This window comes from Oncorhynchus clarkii, chromosome 4 (genome assembly GCF_045791955.1).
Source record: "Oncorhynchus clarkii lewisi isolate Uvic-CL-2024 chromosome 4, UVic_Ocla_1.0, whole genome shotgun sequence".
Lineage (NCBI taxonomy): Eukaryota > Metazoa > Chordata > Actinopteri > Salmoniformes > Salmonidae > Oncorhynchus > Oncorhynchus clarkii.
The window spans coordinates 16,382,836-16,390,006 of NC_092150.1; the positions used below are offsets into that span (position 1 = coordinate 16,382,836).

At 41.6% G+C, this 7,171-nt stretch overlaps 1 pseudogene; it reads left to right on the plus strand.

Annotated features, from left to right (window-relative positions):
* Positions 1 to 3,393: 3,393 nt before the first annotated feature.
* On the plus strand, positions 3,394 to 7,171 carry LOC139407507 (beta-parvin-like; annotated as a pseudogene).

A 7,171-nucleotide genomic window follows, 5' to 3' on the forward strand; every position in this document is an offset into this window, starting at 1 on the left:
TTTCTGTTTTGGGTTCTAGTCGGCACTGAGACAATGCCCCGGTTGCTGCTGGTCATGGCAGGTGCTGTGGAGCTTACCGTCTGGCAGGGTGGCTCTTGCCAGCTGGCAGTAGTTATTGAAGTTATTGCCTGCTTTCAGTGCCATGGCTCCAATCTGTGTTTGACAGGATCCAGTCACCAGCCAGTTACCCTGGTATACTGAGAAGGATCTCATGCAGTTTTACTTAATTTTCTGTTATGTCATGCTCTGAAAACAAATCTCTAACGGAGCACTTCAGATTTGTTTATATATTTGAATCTGTGTTAGTGTGATTTTCTTCCATATCCCCCGAGCACATTATTTTCTAGCAGGACTGGTGTAACCTTGTGAGTGACCACCATATATATATATATATATATATTTTTTACATGGCCTAAGTAAGATATTATACCAACTCATACCACAAGGGAAAGAAGTTTTGACTTTTACTTAAAAAACATGTTTTTACCTCAACATCTGCACGTCACACTTTATTATTCAATTTCATTAACAAAATTCAAAATGTGTAAATGTCCACGTTCCTTGGTATGAAAACCAATCAAAACTGTCCTGTGGTCAGGTGACACAAACATCTCTAATAAATACACAAATGTGTTCCTCTAAATCCAATATAAAGTTGTATTGCTCTGCAGCGTGTTCTACAGGTACAGCTATTTTCATTCCCTTAACTTTGCTTTAAAGTTGTGTTCCTGTCCTCCTGGCATTGAAGTCCTTACAACTCTGTTGAAAGAGATCTGGAACAGCTTTGATTTATGAGCAGATGACCCGCTACAAACTCCTATGTGATTCTCCATCCTTATTGTACATTGGTATTCTATGCACACTGCAGTATGGATAAGTCTACTTCTAACCGGTGAGATGAAATGGGCTATCTATAATTATCTTTATTGTCCCAATTGAGATATGTGTAGTGCAGTCAGGGTAAAAACAACAAAGCAATATATTTTTTTAAAACACGACAAACTGGCAGAGGCTAGCTAAGGTGTCGGATATCTTGGTCAACTGTAGAACATCTACTACCACTGGTGGACAGTGTGACGATGGGGAAAGTGAGGAACGGTATGGCTCTGGTCAGGTGAGTGAAGGGACAGGGACAGAATGTGGGGTGAGCTGTTGTAACTTTTCAAGGGATATGTTCTGTGATGTTATGCCTTTCATAGACTCCTGTTATGTCTGCACCCTAACACAAGGCCATTGTGTTCTGGAATTGTTGCTTGTATAAAATAACCTGCGTAAATAATATGATTGTGTTATCACCTCCCACTATATAAGGGACATGGAACCATTTACTCCTGAGTTCTTCCCTGTGAAATCAGATCTCCCTCCCCTGCAGTTTCTTGATTAAAGTTATTATACAATTGAATACTCTCTGCCTTAATCTTTGGATTACATTTTCCACAACAATAATAATAATAGGTTAATATAATTTTGGGGGTAAAAAACAAACAGCATGTACAATGTATTCTCAGAGGATAGCACTTACAATTCATAATTCATAATTTAACACTTGTTTCCAAAGTGGTCCTTGATTTATATAAAGAGATTAGCCCTCAGCTGTTATATTTACAATGCCCCTCGAGGTGTCATGGACTTCAATTTAAATCAATGCTCTTTGTTTCAGTTCAGCCCAGGTTTGGTATTTGTTTGTGCTGACTTTGACTCTGCCATTGGAGACCCAGAGGTAAGGCATTTAACCTTTCTATGAATAACCAATCGAGTGTGGAGGGATTGTCATTTTATTGTAATGAATGTCTTTCATGTTTTGTCCCAGGGTCATGTGTAAAACCCCAGACATCTTTGCCCACCAGACCCACCTCCCGATGTCCCTGGCTGGGGGGGAAAACTGTGTACAGTCCTGGAGGTGACTGTCACTCATAGACTGTGATATTTAACAGTGTCACTCTCTTGACCTCACTAGCCCAATCAGTGTGCCAGACCGTCCAAACCTTACTTGGAGATCCTGCCACCCAAACAACAGAACTGAACGGCCCATGTGAGAGATTGGCTAGTTTCTCAATCAAGGCATTTCTTCAACTTTAAAACTGCTATAACATAAGTACCACTTATAAGTAGGATGCTAGACTGTAAGTCGCTCTGGAGAAGAGCATCTGCTCAATGACAAAAATGTAAATGTGAAAATTATGTAGCTTGTACCGTTACAGGTGGGTTTTAATCAGATTTATAGCTGAAAAAGCTTCTCTCGCAAGAAACACGGCTGACTGGTGTAACAACAGAAATCTTAGAAAGTCGAAAGTGCTCATGGAAGACCTTTATAAGGTTTCTCGAAACACAACAAAGTCCAGGAGAGTAGACGGTCTGTCCCTTCCACTTTTCTCTCTCCTATCAAGAAGCAGCTTGGTTTGATGAACCTCATGTTTGAGGTCCTCTAAATCTGACTCAAAGGTCTGAGCAAAGGCAAACAGGCTCCTTATTCAAGAATGTTGTATTCTTTGGGTTGAGAGACTGGACCCCTTGCATTATCTCGCAATTCTTCTTTGAAAAACGCCTCTGTAACTCAGCTGTGAGACTGTCAAGCACCTGATAATAGATAGATCTTTGGAAGCTCTCAACATCACTTTAGTCACAATTTTTCTGTGCTACAGTGCTCATCATCAATGAGTCGTGAAATCTTAAGCTTGTTTTAGGCTGTCTTTTACATGCTGTTTGTACACTTATTTTTCAGTGCTCTGCAATCTCTTCCCATAGTTCTCCAAAGTAACCCTCACTTCTGTAGTCCTGTAATGTGTCTGTAAGGGCACCTACTAGATCAACAGCCCTTGCTAGGTCAAGAGAGCTCGATTGGAGCATGTCAGAAAGACATTTGGCATCACCAAGCACTTTATAAAAGGTAAACAAAAGCCCTATGAAATGTAAATCTATCTGAGAAAGAAGGCCCCTTGCCTCCACTGATTTATCACCACCATTTTCAAGTGTGATATCCTGAAGCACTCTCAGAACTGCTGGAAGCCTGTCCCTCAGATTACGGCATGCCATGTATCTGCAAGCCCACCTTACATCCGTAAGTCTCTATAGTTCCCTGGGCTGCTGCTGTGGATACATCTCTTTCTGAACTGCAAGCCACTTGAGATGAGCGTATGAGCCAGATACAAAGTTATAAAGCTTCTGCAGGAGAGCAAAAAAGTTAACTGCCTCAGGCACTGATTTTACAACATCGACAAGAACCAAATTCAAACACTGCATTACGGTGCACATAAAATGCTAATCTCGCGCTGTTTTTAATCCGTGCAGACACAGCAGAATGCTTTCCACTCATGACAGATGCGTCATAGCCTTGCCCCAGAAGATGATTTCTGTAGTCCAGACCATGTTTTTCAAGGCAATCGATTATCATTTATGAGACCTGCTGCATCTAAGCTTTCAGCTGATCAAAAGTGTAAAACTTTTGTGGATGCTGAGAGGAACATGCTGAACACAACTTCCAGAGAATCCAACATTGAAAGATCTTCAGAGGGTTGGTGACTTATCCACATCTCTCAGTAGTGTGTATCCCTTTATTTTGAGAACATACACTGATGCTAAAGGATGTTGCTGTGTCCAGGTGTTATTAGACTGGATCAACAATGAGCTGGAGGAGGACAGGATCATCTTCAAAGACTTGGAGGAGGATTGCTATGATGGACAGGTGCTCTAGAAGTTATTTGGTAAGGAATCATTTGTTTGTACCCTGTGTAGTGTCTGTCTGTGGCTGAGCTTGGTGTTTTTCTGATGAACTATATAATATTTTGATGCTATCAACATCACTGTTTTCAGTTTCTTTGATTCTGATAAATGGTGTAACTGTTTAGGGTGAGTGTTTATAAAGCATTTGCAGTGTATGTGTGTTTGTGTTTATTATGATGCTCTGAGCGACTGCTTTATAAGTCCCTGTGTGTCTCTTCTCTGCTGGTGACAGAGAAGCTGTCGGGTCGGAAGCCAAATGTGGCTGAGGTGACCCAGTCAGAGAGAGGACAGAAGCAGATGCTCCAAACTGTACTGGAGTCTGTCAACCAGCTGCTCAGGCCTCACGGCTGGTCCATTGAGTAGAGCGTTGACTGTGAGTTGTATTTTACAGTCTAAGACCAAACATTGATAGGTGCCATTCAATTGCCAGTCCGAGTGGCTAACACTACATTTAACACTTAATAATATATTCTGTATTGTGATCAGTTATCTTTGATATCATACTAACAAAGTATCTAATAAAAATCCTAATTTTACCATTAAATTTACCTCTAGAAAGCACTTCATTAAACATTTTACCTTAGTACCGGTAGTCACAATTAAAACCTGGTGTATGCTGACAGCTCCCTCTGCTGGTCCCCTCCTCCATCCACAGCTATCCATACTAAGAACCTGGTGGCCATACTGTACCTGCTAGTGACTCTGGCCATGCACTATCTGTCCCCCATCAGGTTGTCTAAACACATGTCTGTACAGGTGGTGGTGGTCAAGGTGAGGAGACACAACACATATCTATTATCTGTTGCACATCATGATTGTAAATGAGAACTTGTTTTCAACTGGCCTACCTGGTTAAATAAAGGTGAAATAAAAGAATAAATGATGACTCATTGGGAGAATCTCAATTGCATTCATCCTCGCTTGGGAGGGACCTCTGGCTTTCTCATCCAATGGGTTTTGAGGAGATGTGGAGAGAGGACGCAATTCAGATTCTTCCACTGACCTGTATAGATTGTTTGTTTTAGAAAAGGGAGGGCGTACTGCAGACGCCATGTGACCAAGGAGCTGACGAGCACTACAGAGTAAGTACTATTGTTCAGTTTTTGTTAGGTTTCTTTTTTGGGGGGAGAGGGGGATCCTTATTGTATACGTAGGTATAACAATAACATTTCTGTTTTCTATTATTTTTTCTAGAATGATGATAGGTAGATTTGGTGAGTAGATGTTGGTTGAACATTGAGGCCTGTTGTAAAATGTGATTAATGCAGAGTTTTTTATGATCTTGATTTCTTGATTTTTTAAATTTTTTTTTTTACTGCATCTCAGAAAGGGATGCATCTGACACACTCTTGGATCACACACCTGACAAGCTCAATGTTATGAAGGAGGTCAAATATTTGAAGAGATTTAAACATGCGTTCCTTTACACTTTAGGGGTTGGCGGCTTAAGTTGAGCAATAGGGGTAAGATCAGCCAACCTTGTTTCTAGGAAACCACACACAGAATTAATAATTTGACCAGGAAGCGGTCATCATTTCATGGAGTCTGTGAAGGAAGAAACCACATGAAAACTGATTAAACTTTCTAGCTCTCCCTGTAGATTTTGCAGTGACCTAGTGTCCCCATGAGTGACAGAACACTGAGCCGATCATGGCTCAACTACAGAAGATTACCAACCCCTACGCTCTGTACTTTCCGCTGGGCCGCTGAGCTAGGCTGAAACACCTGCATTTTGGAGCTGCCTCACTCAAGAAAGCAACAAATAGACCATGTTTGTATGCAGCTTTGTTAACTCAATAAAAAATGTTTTACATTGTTTACAAACTGATATGTGACACGTATTAGTGCTAAAATAACAAGCAAGTAAATATGACTATAATACTTTTTTGCTAAACAGGTGGAGTTCATAACAGGTGGGGCTCTGCCCTGGTGGGGTTCATAACAGGTGGGGCTCTGCCCTGGTGGGGTTCATAACAGGTGGGGCTCTGCCCTGGTGGGGTTCATAACAGGTGGGGCTCTGCCCTGGTGGGGTTCATAACAGGTGGGGTTCTGCCCTGGTGGGGTTCATAACAGGTGGGGCTCTGCCCTGGTGGGGTTCATAACAGGTGGGGCTCTGCCCTGGTGGGGTTCATAACTGGCCCTGAATGATGGGTCGCCACTGCTTCTTCCATATCCTCATGTGTTGCCAATGTTTGACAATCCCAGTTTGCTGATGGTGTGTATCTGGTTCTGCTGATGGGACTGCTGGAGGACTACTTTGTCCCCCTCTACAACTTCTTCCTCACACCGGAGAACTTTGAGCAGAAGGTAGGTAGGACTTGTAGAAGTGGTGTTTCTCTGTGAGAGGTGGACTTGTAGAAGTGGTGTTTCTCTGTGAGAGGTGGACTTGTAGAAGTGGTGTTTCTCTGTGAGAGGTGGACTTGTAGAAGTGGTGTTTCTCTGTGAGAGGTGGACTTGTAGAAGTGGTGTTTCTCTGTGAGAGGTGGACTTGTAGAAGTGGTGTTTCTTTGGTCGACCGCTAGCAGGTTCATCTTGTTCATTCTCTCCCCTGGTTACCCTCAGGTCCACAATGTGGCGTTTGCCTTTGAGCTGATGCAGGACGGCGGACTGAAGAAACCCAAAGCCAAACCAGACGGTACAGTACTGACACAATATATAACATCAGTGTTTCCCAAACTAGGGGTTGCGACCCCATGTGTTTTTGCCTGATTTAAAAATGGGGTTGTGAGAGAAAATGTGCAATGATGTTCTTTTTTACACAGAATATCATACAACATTATTGCCTGATGATCTTCTGAACATCCCAATACCTATCTGATGCATTTCAGACACTTCAAACTATACTTCCTTCAGATGGAAATACTGTCAATAGTACTGTCAGACTGATTTGTAATAGATTGTAATAACCCCAATTAATAAAGTAAACATTGGCTGTATTTTTTTTTACAAAGTTTGGGAACCCCTGCATTAGATGAACAGGGAGAGCGGTTACACATGGGGAATGCAGGTAGTGAACTTTCAGTAGAAGAGGGAAGCCTTCTGAATGTAGACTGTCATCGGAATGCTCATGATGCTTGAGTATCTTAGATGTCCAGTAGGTGGAGCTCTTTTCTCACTTTAGATACTTGAACATTGATGTAAGTCTAAGCCAGCATGTGACCCAAACACACCCAACCTCACCCCGCCAGCTTTTGTCTTCCTGAATATAAAGTCTCACAGGATGAATTGTCAAAAGAAAAGTGTTTATTTTTATGTTTGTATACCAATATTACCCAGAATCAGTCAAGCAGCATGAGCTTTTCTTTGTGTTTGTGATTTATTTTAGTTTTTATAAATAATGAATAACTTATTTTGTGTGCATTGTTTGGTTATAGACATTGTGAACCTGAACTTGAAGTCCACCTTGAGGGTGTTGTACAACATTTTCACCAAATACAAGAACTCTGAGTGA